Here is an 18,268-nt window from a genome sequence, read left to right on the forward strand (position 1 = left end):
GACCCTCTAGCGGGAACACACCAGACTACATCACATCTCCCACCCCACACAACCACAGCACACCAACATACCCCCCACAACCCACACAACCACAGCACACCAACATACCCCCCACAACCCACACAACCACAGCACACCAACATACCCCCCACAACCCACACAACCACAGCACACCAACATACCCCCCACAACCCACACAACCACAGCACACCAACATACCCCCCACAACCCACACAACCACAGCACACCAACATACCCCCCACAACCCACACAACCACAGCACACCAACATACCCCCCACAACCCACACAACCACAGCACACCAACATACCCCCCACAACCCACACAACCACAGCACACCAACATACCCCCCACAACCCACACAACCACAGCACACCAACATACCCCCCACAACCCACACAACCACAGCACCCCAACATACCCCCCACCCTACACCCCACACCAACACACCCCACACTCCCACAGTACTTCATCAGTTGTATCGACGTTCCATCAATTTGCAGGAGCTGCACCAGCAGCAGCCAGCTGGACGCCCGACATACCACACAACATTTTGGTTTTCACTTGTATAGGATTCCCTCTATGTTGTGGTGCTCATGTTGGGGTATGTGGTGTGGCATGACCTGGTCATGTTGTGGTGCTCATGTTGGGGTATGTTGTGTGGCATGACCTGATCATGTTGTGGTGCTCATGTTGGGGTATGTGGTGTGGCATGACCTGGTCATGTTGTGGTGCTCATGTTGGGGTATGTGGTGTGGCATGACCTGGTCATGTTGTGGTACATATACTAGTATGTGTGTGTGTGTGTGTGTGTGTGTGTGTGTGTGTGTGTGTGTGTGTGTGTGTGTGTGTGTTCATTATCATGATAGTTTTCATAATCTTTAATATATGCCTCAACACATCTTGGGTTAGAAACATGAACAGTAGGAGATACAGCAGGAGACAAAGGAGGAGGTGCAGGCTAACACGAGTGCTGGCTTCTATGTGCCCCCCCTCACTAAGGCCTGGACCTGCAGCTTCCCGCAGTTTGTGTGGTAAGACCAGCAACGTGAGGATTGACCGTTATGTAATCCGTCTTCCGAGCTGTTTCCTTCCTCCTTCAGTCTTGCTATCACGCTAGGACTGACGTATGTACTCACCTACGTCACCTCGGCTATGACGTAACAACCCCTGTGACGTCACAACAGGTTTACTGTGAGATTCATAGAGAACCTGAGAGATGAACTAAATGCTATGTTAAGACACTATGTATTAAACTGGTGAACTGAATGCTATGTTAAGACACTATGTATTAAACTGGTGAACTAAATGCTGTGTTAAGACACTATGTATTAAACTGGTGAACTAAATGCTGTGTTAAGACACTATGTATTAAACTGGTGAACTGAATGGTATGTTAAGACACTATGTATTAAACTGGTGAACTAAATGCTGTGTTAAGACACTATGTATTAAACTGGTGAACTAAATGCTATATTAAGACACTATTTATTAAACTGGTGAACTAAATGCTATATTAAGACACTATGTATTAAACTGGTGAACTAAATGCTGTGTTAAGACACTATGTATTAAACCGGTGAACTAAATGCTGTGTTAAGACACTATGTATTAAACTGGTGAATTAAATGCTATGTTAAGACACTATGTATTAAACTGGTGAACTAAATGCTATGTTAAGACACTATGTATTAAACTGGTGAACTAAATGCTGTGTTAAGACACTATGTATTAAACTGGTGAATTAAATGCTATGTTAAGACACTATGTATCAAACTGGTGAACTGAATGCTATGTTAAGACACTATGTATTAAACTGGTGAACTAAATGCTGTGTTAAGACACTATGTATTAAACCGGTGAACTAAATGCTGTGTTAAGACACTATGCATTAAACTGGTGAATTAAATGCTATGTTAAGACACTATGTATCAAACTGGTGAACTAAATGCTGTGTTAAGACACTATGTATTAAACTGGTGAACTAAATGCTGTGTTAAGACACTATGTATTAAACTGGTGAACTGAATGGTATGTTAAGACACTATGTATTAAACTGGTGAACTAAATGCTGTGTTAAGACACTATGTATTAAACTGGTGAACTAAATGCTATATTAAGACACTATGTATTAAACTGGTGAACTAAATGCTATATTAAGACACTATGTATTAAACAGGTGAACTAAATGCTATGTTAAGACACTATGTATTAAACTGGTGAACTGAACGCTATGTTAAGACATTATGCATTAAACTGGCCAGTGTTTGTGTTGGTATATATGTGTGCGTGTTTATCTTATAATACTGTTGTGTGTGCTTTTATGTACATATGAAGGCTTGATATAAGCCAGCAGCGTCAACATAGCACTAATCCCTACACTCCAACATAGACGAACATAGCAATGAGCCCAGCGCTCCAACATAGACGAACGTAGCACTAATCCCAATATTCCAACATAGCGCTCATGAAACACCATCATTAAAACAACATTAAGATATCAACTGTGGGTACACATGTATACTGATATCAACTGTGGGTACACATGTATACTGATATCAACTGTGGGTACACATGTATACTGATATCAACTGTGGGTACACATGTATACTGATATCAACTGTGGGTACACATGTATACTGATATCAACTGTGGGTACACATGTATACTGATATCAACTGTGGGTACACATGTATACTGATATCAACTGTGAGTACACATGTATAGTGATATACATCTGTAGGTACACATGTATAGTGATATCATCTGTAGGTACACATGTATAGTGATATACATCTGTAGGTACACATGTATAGTGATATCATCTGTAGGTACACATGTATAGTGATATCATCTGTAGGTACACATGTATAGTGATATACATCTGTAGGTACACATGTATAGTGATATCATCTGTAGGTACACATGTATAGTGATATCATCTGTAGGTACACATGTATAGTGATATCATCTGTAGGTACACATGTATAGTGATATACATCTGTGGGTACACATGTATAGTGATATACATCTGTGGGTACACATGTATAGTGATATACATCTGTGGGTACACATGTATAGTGATATACATCTGTGGGTACACATGTATAGTGATATACATCTGTGGGTACACATGTATAGTGATGTACATCTGTGGGTACAGTTTATTTGAGCAAAACCTTAAAACATATTTACCTATATCGAAAATGAATATGGGTCAGAAAATATGTGGTACAGAAATAATTTGTAATAACCAATGTTAACTGGCTGCTTTTTCTTTATTCGCTAGTTTTTCACTGTAACTGTAATATAATCGTACTGTAACGCAATATTTATTCAATATATTCATTTCCTGGGTCAGAGGGGGTCACAAGGGGTCAGATGGGGTTGGATTCCCCTTCACATATCTTCTTCACATCTTAGTTACACAAACGTAAACAATGAGGCAGGTCGCTAGTTAGGCTCGGGATGGGGGGGGGGGGAAATGTGCTGTGTCTGCTGTGAAGGTAGGCAGAGCTAAGTGCTGTGTCTGCTGTGAAGGTAGGCAGAGCTAAGTGCTGTGTCTGCTGTGAAGGTAGGCAGAGCTAAGTGCTGTGTCTGCTGTGAAGGTAGGCAGAGGTAAGTGCTGTGTCTGCTGTGAAGGTAGGCAGAGATAAGTGCTGTGTCTGCTGTGAAGGTAGGCAGAGATAAGTGCCGTGTCTGCTGTGAAGGTAGGCAGAGGTAAGTGCTGTGTAAGTGCTAGATATGAGAAGTGGCCGGGTCATGGTGTGTGTGTGTGTGTGTGTGTGTGTGTGTGTGTGTGTGTGTGTGTGTGTGTGTGTAACCGGTGGTGAGTGGAGTGGAGGAGGAAGGAATGCGTTTTATTCATCGAAGTGATGAATGTGTGTTCGTGTTTATATATATATCACACACACAAACACACACACACACACACGCACACACCCACACATCAACGTAAATACAGCAGCAAACAGTAAAACACGACCATCTCCCACATCCCATTTTCTTCAGCTACAAAAAACAATCAGGTAACAGTTCAGCTTCCACCAACAAGTCATTCCTAACCCCATATGGTAAGAACTAATTAGACCTTCCATAAGCCATCTACTAATCATTTTACAATGTAATGAGAAAGGATTTGTTCTGTTATTTGTGAGGAACGTCTGGTCCTCTGGGGAAATTACTGCCCTAACGATCGTATATGTTCCAGATTTAATAAGCCAATTATCAAGGTTTAAGAGAAATTAAATGAGAATTTTTACATTGAAGATCAAACACGAAATGACTCGGTTATCAGCAATCCTTCTATGAATCATTTTTGGAGGGAATATATATATATATATATATACGGAGGTTGAGCTTGTAATCATTGTTATCCGATTATAAGCGTCAGAGGCTACATGTGTGAGGTAAACATGAGGATACTATAGGACGTGGTTGTGAGGTTGTCCTCAGGGTATGTGGACCAACATACGGGTCTCAGGTCCTGAGAAGCAACGTGTTAAACAACTCCCTGTCTCTTAGGTGTGTTTCCAGAACCATCCTACCTTCCAGTATGTGTCCAGGACCTCTCTGTCTTCCAGGCATGTGTCCAGGACCTCTCTGTCTTCCAGATATGTGTCCAGGACCTCTCTGTCTTCCAGGTATGTGTCCAGGACCTCTCTGTCTTCCAAGTATGTGTCCAGGACCTCTCTGTCTTCCAGGCATGTGTCCAGGACCTCTCTGTCTTCCAGGCAAGTGTCTAGGAAGTGGGTCTTTACCAAGGAGAAGCCGGGATCTTTTTTATCTCCTCTGGTCGATCCTTCAAAACTTTAGTTTATTTCAAAAAATTCTTCTATTGTTTGAGAGACAATATCAGAAATATCTTTATCTTTTATACAAATAAATATGATAAAGATATTGCTGTAAAGAGAATGGAATGGGTATTACCCAGGTATGTAGTAAACAAAGATGAGTGGTCCTTGTGTCTGGCATCACTTACTGGAACTGGTTCTCAACCTTCCAGTGAGACACCAGAATTCTTTTTTCTTGAGAGTAGGGTCCCAGGTACCAGCTCTTCCTGCCAAAGGATCCATCATGAAACTCCTTGAGCCGGGGAGAAGAAATCCATAAACCTTCCCCTGGCAAGGACTGTGCCTGGAAACCCTTTGTCCAGGAGGACCAGCTTCAGAGGCCGCTGCCCGTGGATATAGCAGTCCCCAGTGTGAACGTCATACGATCCTGGAAACTTTCTTCCAGGAGGAATATCCTTAAAACCTTGAAAGCGGAAGGGGTATAGTTTGCAGACTTCTTACTGGAAAGGATGGGGTCTGGAACCTCTTTGTGAGGAAGGAACCTACAAGCTTTGACTGGAAAGAAGAAAAAAAAAGTGTCTAAAGTCTTTTCCAGGGAAGCTGCAGGACGGGAACTTTGACTTGTAAAGATGGGTCGTTGGCGGCCTATTGAAGACAAGGTCTGGATGTAGGATGTTTCTGGTGGGCTAGATGGCCTCTGGAACCTGCCTGCTAGAAGGATAATGTCCCCGCCAGCTTATGTTCAGGAGAAAAAGTCCATTTGATATTCCTTTGAACTCGACTGTAGGAACTCATCCGACTTGCATGAGGACGCATGAGTAAGGTATGAAGTGTACCATCATCAACCACGCCCTCACTTACTTGTTCCTACACCTACCTGTTCCTACACCGACCTACACCTACCTGTTCCTACACCGACCTACACCTACCTGTTCCTACACCGACCTACACCTGCACAGAGATCGAGGGAGAACTGTACGGGGTGTTCAGACACGCTGGAAGTTGTATGTTCTTAAACCATTAACTGAGTATCTTGGCTCATCTTCCCATGACCAAAATATCATTTTCAATTGTTCTTCAAACTCATATCGTTAATGAGCAGCAAGAGAACGTCCGTCTGGTGAACTCCAGTTGGCATGTGTTGTGTATAACACTAAATATTATGGTTTGTAAAGATTCGTGTCGTGTCTTACTTTTTCTTAGGTTTTAATCATTATCTATTACGATGTTTGATGTTCCAGGTGATGTTTGCTAAGGTTTCTGGGATCTTACTTAGATCTGTACACTTATCTTAAGTTGGTAAATTTCATGTTCCACATGTTACAAACTTTTCCTGGTGTAACATGAATGTGTCGTATTCTTATATACTGATATCTTCTGCGAAACTCAGACAAGTTGTACTGCAGATACACTTGACCGCATGAGAACCAGGTGGGTCATGTCAAAGGGTCACGCCACCATAGCTGGGGGTCATTCTGTCGTCTGTAAGGAGTTCAAAACTTGCAAGATAAGATCTAAGTCATTTTAGTGTGAGATGCGAGGAGTGGAGAGAGTGGTCCAGCCAACACACACAACTATAATGATTTATAAAAGCTATATGTTTATTCTCTTTTGTCAATCGCAAGATAGAACTAGATCGGTCATGCAGACTGGTATTTACCAACATATGTAGAATATCTGATACATCAAGCAAAAGGCGAGGATAAAGTACACTTTCTGATGTTACTATTACTGTCACCTTCACTGTGACAGTCCACTAGCCAATCTGTGACCGTCTTCTGTTGCTTCTGTTGGATGACGGACAAGAGGCAACAGACGCAAACAGACGAGAGTCTTTGAGACAACAGTAGCATAGTTAGGGAAGAGTTGAGCTCCTAGGTGACCAGTAGACGGCGGTACATTGAACTATTACGAATCTGTGTCGAGAAAGAATTTGTTCTTACGATCATGTTAGTCTTGGTCGAGTTACGACGCTCGTAAGTACTGGAGAAAATTTGATGGCAAATTACAACAGCGAGAGACCTATAGTTACAACTAGACTTTCACTATGGCTGCACAGAGCAGTTGACTTAACAGCTAGACAATATGTCCAAAAGTTGATAATAACAGTGGCATGATGAGGGCAAGCATGATGAGGGCAAGTATGAGGCATAATGAGGTGAAGTGTGAGGCATGATGAGGTGAAGTGTGAGGCATGATGAAGGGAAGTATGAGGCATAATGATGTGAAGTGTGAGGCATGATGAGGGGAAGTATGAGGCATAATGAGGTGAAGTGTGAGGCATGATGAGGGCAAGTATGAGGCATGATGAGGGCAAGTATGAGGCATGATGAGGGCAAGTATGAGGTATGATGAGGTGAAGTGTGAGGCATGATGAGGGCAAGTATGAGGCATAATGAGGTGAAGTGTGAGGCATGATGAGTGCAAGTATGAGGCATGATGAGGGCAAGTACGAGGCATGATGAGGGGAAGTATGAGACATGATGAGGTGAAGTATGAGGCATGATGAGGTGAAGTGTGAGGCATGATGAGGGGAAGTATGAGGCATAATGAGGGGAAATATGAGGCATAATGAGGTGAAGTGTGAGGCATGATGAGGGGAAATATGAGGCATAATGAGGTGAAGTGTGAGGCATGATGAGGGGAAGTATAAGGCATGATGAGGGCAAGTATGAGGCATAATGAGGTGAAGTATGAGGCATGATGAGCGGAAGTATGAGGCATGATGAGGGGAAGTATGAGGCATGATGAGTATGGAGCGAGATAGAACAGAAATGACTGAAGGTACTTTTATGAGGGAAGAGCAAGAAGAATATATGAAGCAGAAATTGGTGAGTACAAGAAGGGAGGAATGAGGAAATCCCTTATTAAGTAAAATATGGATGAGTAATACATGAGTCCTCATAAAGAATGTACAATGGATGAGAAAAGACTTTGCATAATGAGGAGAAACAATGAGTCTTATCACCTCACATGTGAACATAATTATACCAGAGAAAAGATATCAATTTGGTTGGTGTGGGTGAGGCCCGTCAAAGCTGCCTCCTACCAATTATAACTTCCTCCACAAATAACACAGTCTCGTCATTGTCTGCCAGAAGGTGTACACGTACACCCACTTCTCAACTACACTTCCTCCTTCTTCATACAAACTGTAATTTGGAAGCGAGTCTCCGTCATCTTGGAGGCCATGCATATGTAAACAGTGATATTATATGTAGGAAAACTTAGGACAGAGATGGACTGGAAGTAATTAATGTTAACTAACGGATGATTACCTAATTACAATGAACGACCATTCGAAAGTAATTACATGAGTAATATTTACAAACGAAATCAGAGCTTGGTGGAGAGTCGTCTCCTGTTATCTTGTCAAGTGCATTCCCTGTGTTCACACATGACCCAACCTTCTCAATCATTTGTGTTCATCTTCCTGGTTCACCCAAGGGTCTACACAGAAGTATTCCCACCCCATATCTACATATATATTTCCAGTCCATATCTACATAGAAATATTCCCACCCCATATCTACATATATATTCCCGGTCCATATCTACATATGTGTCCCGGCTATGAGGTGTGATGTTGGCTCCTCACACCACCTCACGGCTATAAGTCCACTATATGAAACAGGAAAACATCATATAAAAAGGATAAGCTACATTAAGGATCTTCCCGTCATTAGTATAATGACGATCATTCAGGTGTTTCTCATAGCCTTCGTGAGCGAGCGTATACACCCACGCTCAGATATATAAAGTTCAAACTCGCACGTCATTAGAGAAGTTCGGAAACTTGAGATGAAAAATAGCAATTAAAGTTGAAAGTCAAACACTAAGAGAAAAAAGTTTTTCAATGAACAAAGATCTCATTATGAGGCTGGCCATCCCATATGTCTGAGACAACCGTCTCATATGTCTACAGTTCCACAATACGAAAGTCAAGTTCCCTCTAGGTACTTATATCTCAGCAAAATACCTCAGAAAAAAACTAGAAATTGAAAAATATGGACGCAACAACCTATCCCTTAACCATATTACTGAAATTAACTGGAAAGAAAACATATATATATATATATATATATATATATATATATATATATATATATATATATATATATATATATATTCTCATTTGTACATGATGACATCGTCTATGTAATAATACCATAGAGAATATTGTACCCAGTAGATGTGTAGTGTCTTGACGTAGTATTAACACGGGTAGTGAAACGTGGGTATGGTTGACCGTAGACTTTTCCAGCTTTCGCGCGCGCGACACATCGCTGAGCGAGGCCGTAGACATTGTTTGTGTTGGTATAATGAATATATTTCATATTTTCCTGGTCTGTTAGTGGGATTATAAAGTACTTTGGTGTCTGTTTAATATTTTTTAAACTTAATAGTAGCCATTTAGTATAAAGATGTGACACTAGACGTAGAGAAACACATTGACGAAGGAGAGCAAAGTAGAATGTTATTTACGCTAAGTTTGTCGCTAAACTGCCTGGCTTTCTTGCTAGACAACCTTACTGGAGGGATAATATAACGTTCTCATCACATATTGACTCTCTCTCTCTCTCTCTCTCTCTCTCTCTCTCTCTCTCTCTCTGGGGGTGTGTGTGAGGTCGGTACTTCACTGGTGAGCGCACCCCAGGGTGGGCCGTGGGCCACACCGAAGATGATGATGAACGGACATGATCAAGGTTATGTGTGATGTGTGTCTATGATGGCCACAGCGGGAGACACAGCTATTCCTGAAACTGTTGCTACAAACTGCTTCCCATGTGACCCGCTCTTCTATTTCAGGTTCATTACAGTATTTACATCTGAGGCACAATGAAAACAGGCACCCGGTTGCGAACATTATGTTTCAAAAGGACGTAACACATTTTCTATTGAAAGTAAATATAACCTTTTCGCAGTTTCACGAAGCTTCTATAATGCTCGTCTCTCATATAATAACTATATCAAGAAACTTTAATCATTAACGAATAAATATGACTTCTGTCCGATTCTTTTTTGGGATAAGTTACGTTTTGAAAAAGTTGAACTGGAGTTTTTATAATCACAAAAACAAACTCATCCTGAGGTAAATTCCTTTGTAATATTCATTTGTATAATGCTGGTAAAAGGTCACATGTATAATATTTATGTATATATGTATTTATCCACAGAGGTGTGGGTGTACACGTACATACATACATAAGGTAAAGGAAAATACAAAGATAGATAAGTGCGTAAGACCGACCCACAAAGTTAATACATAGACAGACAGATATGTAGGGTGATAGATCTGTAGTTAGTGATAGAAAAATAGATATATAGCATAAGAGAAAAATAGATGTCTAGATGGATAGAATACAGATGAACGTACAGATTAAGAGGCAATAATAATTTGACGGAAGAAGATATCAACTGGCATTGATCACAACGTAAACAAAGACCAGAACATTTCAGGTATATATATATATATATATATATATATATATATATATATATATATATATATATATATATATATATACGTGGTTGACAGCTGTGCCAACATCCAGACAGAGGCGTTGCGCCCGTCCGGTCTGCGCTTGACAGCTGGCTACCCGCACCTGGCAAGTCCGGTAACACAGGTTATTTACTAATGATCTTGTAACATCACGTGGCCCAAGATTGGTAATAAACAGTCCTTAATTACCTTCCTGATTGCCTTGACGATGGTGATCTTGACAGATGGTTTGTGGTCATGTCAGATGGTTAGTGAGGGAGAGAGAGAGAGAGAGAGAGAGAGAGAGAGAGAGAGAGAGAGAGAGAGAGAGAGAGAGAACAAGACTTCAACCGCCAAATCAGAGATCAGTAAAGTTGCCAATGCTTATCAAAGTTTCCACAACAGGTGTTGTTGTTTACAACTTCACCTGAGGTTGTAAAAAATCAAATCAGGTGAACATTAAGACATGACAGGTGGCCTGTGGAACCAGCCAGGTGGGCCACTGATTAAGGTGGGTAGCCCACTGAAATGTAATGTTGATTGTGATGTGTTGTAATGCTGGTTGTGATGTGTTGTAGTGTTCATGACAGTTACCCCAGTAACTTCACCCCAGACCGTCCAGTTACCCGCAGACATCGCCCCAGCCCAACACTGATCCCCGTACATACGACCAACATGACATTGTGTTGTCAAGCAAGTGTTGAGCACCAAACATTGTCACGTGAATTACCTCTCTTGATTACCAACATGTTGGCAATGTTGTCATCAACTGGTCCATACTTTGATAGTGTTTACCAACACCTTGACAACAGCGGGAAGCTCTCCTTAGTGTTGTCAGGCGTTGTTGGAAGTGCTGAACATACCTGGAAGAAAACAAAAGAAATATATGTTATAATATGAAACACTATCCCAGTAGCTCAGTCCTTTTCAAGCATATACATCAAGATATTGTTTCTCTATATCTTGAAAACATGGCAATATATACTCAAAATAAACATATTTCCTCGAACAAACAACCTTTACAATCTCAGATATTTGATTGGATATTTCAACAGATATTTGTTTTATAAACTCTAGTTAGCATGCAGAATTATTTACGTCTCTCTCTCTCTCTCTCTCTCTCTCTCTCTCTCTCTCTCTCTCTCTCTCTCTCTCTCTCTCTCTCTCTCTCTCTCTCTCCAGCTACAATCTATAGAACAATCCTACCAACCTTGGTATGTTTTTTGCCACATGAGACAACATATGTTGCCACATAATCCATCATATGTTGACCATGAATGAATGAAGGAAAACGTCAAGGTGGCTGACTACTGAGTTCTTCATATTATTGTTCTTGAGACAGGAAGAACATACAGTGATGACCCGACCATATCTGTGTTGGATGACTTACTGTGGTGTAAACAAGGTGATCATCACAGGTCAATACATTAAATATATCATGAAAGGTCATCACTGATACAGAAGGTTTAGCTTTATATTTTAGCTTTGAGCTATAGCTTTCATTAAGGGATTTATGAGATATGTTACATTTATTGTTTTACGTTTTTCTCAGTACTTTTCTGCCACTGTTCTGAGAATGTATGAATACATATCATACATGTAAAGGTGTAAGTAGTTCATTGATATCATATATCGTATATACGACATGGTTCAATGGTCTGTAGTTTCTACAGAAAATGTTATACATTTTCTCCATTATTCCAACTGTAAGATCAAAATGAAGAAAAACTTTTGACTGGAAGTTGTGAGAGTTCTTCACAGTCAGGTCTTATTCACTCGTGTGGTCAACTTCCTCCACTTGTCTTTTAGAAAGACGTCATCTCTCAGCCCCTCAAGGCTTCTCTGTCACTCGCCCAGCCCTACATACTCTCCCAGCCCGTCTCTCAGCTCTGTAGTTTCTCCCCGTCCCTCTCCCAGTTCTCTCTCTACTCTCCCAGCCCTCTCCCTCTCCAAACCTCTCAGCAGGTCCACCTGAAGGATGTGCTGGGACAGTATATCATTGTCTTGCTGGTTGTAATTATGTATCAAGTTTGTTAATTAGCGTGAGAGTTGTGCCTGGTGAGAGATAGTTAGTTCGAGGGTGATCACTGGAGAGGTAATTACGGCCAGACAATGATAGTCAGGAGTGCCAGACTCTTGACGCCACTGTGAGGCAATGACAACAACACTTGGGAATATTTACAGGAAATGTTGGGTGCTGGAGGAGCAGGAGGAGGAGCAGGAGGAGGAGGAGGGAGATAAGAATATGTGAGCCACTTCCCTCACTCACACTATCGTTGGATTAACCCACACTACACATTCTTGGTGTCAGGTACAACATTATCGAGATGTTGTTAAAGTTGATGTTTTAGGTAAATTGGAGGAAACACTTGGAGGCGTCTAGGGCGCCTACGGATGTGTGGGGCGGGTTCCCTGTTGGGGCAAGAGCGGGACACCCCTGACAAGGGGGCCTTTGAAGGGGGCCCAACAAGGGAACTGTGTCCTGTCAGCTTGTGTTTTTATGGCCTGAAGCTAAGCCAGTGGAAGTCCAAACACGTAACATTTCTTTGCCATGGTCTTCACCCGAGCGACCATAAAAACCAGAACCAATGTGAGAAAGGTGTCGACACCTTACCCCTGGCTCCGTCGCCCTACTGTTAACATCTGCCACGGGACACACCTGCACGAACACCTGCTGTAACACCTGCTTGTCACAGGTCCCCCTTTAATAGCCTTACAGCGCGTACATATCTACAGCTGACACACAGATGTTATCTGCACTTGGTCTTTATCTTTATAAAGCTGAAGTTTATTTTCATTTACTCTTAAGTTCATTAATCCATCATGTCTCCAGACGATATTGTCCAACATGGGGACCTGATATATACGTTCTTCATACGTCTTTCTAATGTATGTTCCTCGAAATATCCTTGATTTACTCTCCCATCACTCTCACTTACTCTCACTCTCCCCATTCTCTCCCTCCTCTCATTTCGCGGTGATGTCCTTAAAAAACAAGAAATCACCATTCATCTTCCTCGTCTTCCCTGTTCCAAGTGTTCCAAGTGTTCCCTGTTCCAAGTGTTCCAAGTGTTTCGTGTTCCAAGTGTTCCATGTCCCCTGCTTCCTGTGGTGTTGAGTGTTAGGAAGATACGGGGAGGTTAAGACTTCCAGAACTTTGTGGTGTAGGTGAAGACATGACAACAGCGTGGCATAGTTAATACACTGGTCCTGGAAGGAGGTAGTTGCGTGTAGATGGTGGTAAACAGGTGGTAAGAGTCTGTTACGTTGTTCACCTCACTAAGAACATCTCTCAAGTGTCAATAAACGAAGTGATATTGATTGAGACATTTCCTGTTTTTCTGGTTAAACAAACGTTGTTGATATACTGTTGTCTCTTGAAAAAGACTGAATACTTCTAACCTTTACATCTTGATAAATATATCAAACACACACACACACACACACACACACACACACACACACACACACACACACACACACAAATATATATACATATACTACGTACCACACTTTATGATGTCATAATTCCTGGACGTTTTTCGTGGAACATGAAGACACAGACTCAAAAAGTGACTCAAATGACGTCATCACTATAAAGCTTATAAGCTCAAGCTTAACTGAACAGCTTGACGAGCCACCATTTCTGAGGATAAGCTTATCTGAGGAACTTGCAGTCCCACGATAGAAGCCACAGGCATCAGACTTAAGTTGTATCAAACTTCTGTGCCTGATAGTGACCGGGCACGAGAGAGAGAGAGAGAGAGAGAGAGAGAGAGAGAGAGAGAGAGAGAGAGAGAGAGAGAGAGAGAGAGAGAGAGACACTGAAGAGAACACCATATACAACAAGCTAACCTTAAGCTGGCAAGCTTGAGTCAGAACAGATGTATACCCAACAATATACCTTCATCCCAGGCCTCAATAACCCCTCGAAACAATGCCTTCATCCCAGCTATTAAAAACCATTAAAAGTGAGCTGTTAAACCTACTGTCAAAGAGGTTTATGGTTTACACACCTGCCTGGTTTCTGCTGTTTGATTACTGAGGATGGTAAACTTCAACCATCCAGGTTTTCTCGGGGAAACACTGGCGAAAGTTGTGTTGCCATCGATCCCTTCAAAGCCGATGTTTTGAGTTGTGGTTAAAGAAGGAGAAAAAGCATTTGGAATATCATCTTTTTCGTTTTCTTCTTTATATAGTCTCCAGCCATATCTATGAGTGGCTTTTGAGATATTTTACCAGTGAGCAGATGGTCAGCAGGGGAAGATACAGCTCAAGCCTACGTCTATGATTCGTGTATTAATTTCTCCATAATTCCCTCCTTGTTGATGTATGATTTACGTGTATAAAAACATTATAGAAAGAATATTAAATGGAAGGTGATAGAGAGTTGGATGTGTCAGAGTTTGCAAACAAGATTAGCTGCAGAAAGTTCATACCTGCGTGGTCTGTGCTCAAAAATGTCATGATTGCATCTCGTGCTGTATTATGTGATCGTCTTCACCGTATTAACAATATCGTATTGAGATAAACTCTATAAAGCTACATCACATCTCCATATATTTTATTAGTTCAGTCACTAACTCATCTTATGCGTCCAGTTCAGTCACCACAGTTTATCAACTACATTTTGCTTCCTGTATATTTAATTTCACATCAGTTAATCTGTACTGAACACATAAGGAAAATAGTACTCATGTATATCATACTTTAACCTTGTTGTTGTAGGAATTACTGATAAATTTTATTATTTAAGCAATATAGGAAATGGTTGTCTCACACGTAACATACACGAAACATAACACTGTTACTGGTCAAGCGTCCACACGAGCTACGTCCCCTGGAAGCTCCCACACTGTGTGGTGGAGATGATGTTACTGTGTTGGAGTTGTGTGTTGGGGATGATCTTACTGTGTTGGAGGTGTGTGGTGCGGATGATGTTACTGTGTTGGAGTTGTGTGCTGGGGATGGTCTTACTGTGTTAGAGTTGTGTGCTGGGGATGGTCTTACTGTGTTGGAGGTGTGTGCTGGGGATGGTCTTACTGTGTTGGAGTTGTGCTGGAGGGAAGGTTAGTGCTTTGATGTGACCTGGAGGTGTGTGGTGGGGGATGATCATACTATGGTGGAGAATGACCTAGGCACATGGGTTCGAGTGGTAACTCCAACGTGAGCAACTTGTATGAAGTGTCATATTATGTGTAGGATGATCGTGGTAGCACATCCTGCAGGATCCTACACGTCCTACCAGGCACAACCCCTCAGCCAGGATACATGACCCAGGAGACGAGAGGGGGGGAAGGTCCCAAGGGCCAAACTCCTTCCATCCTCCTCTGTATCAATTACTGTCCGCTCATCACGTGACCCCTGACCCCAGAAATGATGACAGCTGCTGGACAGAGGTCAAGACTAATGTACGTGATGTGAACACGTACAAACGATGAATGAAGACACAGGAGGTCACTGGTGAGTGTAATGAAGTACACAGGAGGAGGTGTGCCTGTCAGGCTATGATGCTGAGGGAGAGAGAGAGAGAGAGAGAGAGAGAGAGAGAGAGAGAGAGAGAGAGAGAGAGAGAGAGTGTGTGTGTGTGTGTGTGTGTGTGTGTGTGTGTGTGTGTGTGTGTGTGTGTGTGTGTGTGTATTTTATTCACCAATAACTCTGGTTCCGCTGCCTCACTGGAGGGCACATTCCCCCGTCAGCCGCCACACGTGGAAAACCTAAGCTTTTCCCAACGCTTACCTTCCTCACAGCTTACTAAGCTTTAACCTCTCGGTTACGACGGTATAGCCCTTGAGCACGACGGTACGACTCCTGAGTCGAGTTCATGGGTCGTACCGTCGTGCTCAAGGATCGTACCGTTGTGTTCAAGGGTCGTACCGTCGTGCTCAAGGATCGTACCGTTGTGTTCAAGGGTCATACCGTCGTGTTCAAGGATCGTACCGTCGTGTTCAAGGATCGTACCGTCGTGCGCAAGGGTCGTACCGTCGTGCGCAAGGGTCGTACCGTCGTGTTCAAGGGTCGTATCATTATGTTCATGAGGTTAAGCCGCCTAGAAAGTTTTGAAACCGTCATTGCACAAAGTTTATGTAGAATGTCAACAAAATCTTTGGCCTCACAAACATCAGATAATTTCTATTCATTTGAATGTAAACTTTCACCTTTGTTATACTTTCAATGCTTTCACTGTATTCCTCTATCCTTGCTGTGCTTATCTTCATATGAGAAATTCCTACATCTTATTTTGTGTTGTATTTGTCCGTCAGTCTGTGTGTTGACTTTGCTCAAAATGATATTTACCCCAGCTTCTTTGAGAACTCCAATATCACACACGTATATTATCGTATATAAAACTTTGAGATGAAGTGTAGAACTTATAGATCAAGATGTTGGTTGTTCACTACACCTTCTGCAAGTTAAATACCTTTTCAGTGTTTAGTGTACACAGGCAACACCTGGACATGTGTACACCCAGGGACCAGTCCTGTGGAGAAACACATCATGTGTACATCATTGTTTTTATTGAGACATCTTGCTCTACATCACTCCCTGGAGAAGGAAATTCCCTGGATCATCACAGGGAAACTTCGCTTCCTTGATGACATGATCAACACATGTATAGCAAAAACTGGGAGGTAGTCCTGTGTGTATGTCATACCTAAATACGGGGTCATGATTTTGTGTATACCAGATTTCTAAATCTAACCTTCAACAGATACAACGAAAATATTCCACCTTCACCCACACAGCAGAACTGTAGACTTGCTTACGTCACTACCACACAGTAAACAACCCTCACTGTACACAACCCTCAATGTACACAACCCCCACTGAACACAACCCTCACAGTAAACAACACTCAATGTACACAACCCTCACTGTAGACAACCCTCATTGTACACAACCCTCACTGCACATAATCCTCACTGTAAACAACACTGTACATAAGCATCACTGTACACAAACATCACTGTACACAACCTCACTGTACACAACCACCACTGTACACAACTCACACATCCCATACAACAAGCCTTCAACCAACCACTGTTCCTTGCTCATAAACTACCTCTGACACTGAATAGCCTTGTTACAGAAAAACGATCAACTACATTGTTAGCCATCAAGTCGGGTGATAAGGATAACAGCTGATAACGCTATGTACATCTTGCCGATATGTTCATAGATGTTTCGATATCTCTCGCTCACAAGCACTTGTCCTTACGAGTTGGGTGAACCTAACTTGGATGTTAACATGAAATCAATCATTACTACATACTTTGTTAATATACCAAGGCCTCTCCCTGCCCTCGTAGCCCCTACCACCATCACCACAATCCCCCAGTGTAACTCACATAATTACACCCGCCATATGTAATCCCTAAGTTAATAAATATATAAAGTGTGACAGCGCGGGTTCATTACTTGTACCAATATCCATTGTGACGTCATATATTATTAACCTGGATAATTACATTTTAAATCTCTTAAACTGAACTTGTTGGGGGAGTTAATAACCCAGCTACGCTTGTATCAACAAAATGTAATTAAAGACTGTTACCTTGCGAATATAAACCCTTATTAACTCGTTCTAATTTGTTCTAGAATCTACAAATGAAATTATAGTCATTCATTCTGGCTCTAACTTAATTAGTGGAGATGGATTAAATTTCAATCATCATCTGGTTTTCATTAGAGAAAGAATTTCAAATTTCTCCATATTTTTTTTTTTTTTGACGTGCCGTCACTTCCAGGGGAACCAGGTCGGCCATATTGACGTGACGTCACTTCCCCACCTACCAAGTCGGCCATATTGACGTGACGTCACTTCCCTACCTACCAAGTCGGCCATATTGACGTGACGTCACTTCCCTAACAACCAAGTTGGCCACATTGGCATGGATGAAGACAGTATCCAGACAGCGAGGGACACCACCACATCCTTAACGATCGTTACAGCCAGTTGACCCATGCAG

The 18,268-nt window shown here is 41.9% G+C and overlaps 1 protein-coding gene across 4 annotated transcripts in view; it reads right to left on the reverse strand.

Annotated features, from left to right (window-relative positions):
* The window catches only part of LOC139761043 (5-hydroxytryptamine receptor-like), a 421,987-nt gene that overhangs the window by 303,897 nt on the left and 99,822 nt on the right, over window positions 1-18,268 (reverse strand). Inside the window, exon 2 of one of the 4 annotated variants that reach the window (XM_071684807.1) lies at window positions 11,026-11,158. The exons of the other annotated variants lie outside the window; for them this stretch is intronic. The gene's annotated coding sequence lies outside the window, so the exon portion shown is untranslated. The remainder of the gene's footprint in view (window positions 1-11,025; window positions 11,159-18,268) is intronic. 4 annotated transcript variants of the gene reach the window in all.

The sequence above is a fragment of the Panulirus ornatus genome, chromosome 39 (assembly GCF_036320965.1).
Source record: "Panulirus ornatus isolate Po-2019 chromosome 39, ASM3632096v1, whole genome shotgun sequence".
NCBI lineage: Eukaryota > Metazoa > Arthropoda > Malacostraca > Decapoda > Palinuridae > Panulirus > Panulirus ornatus.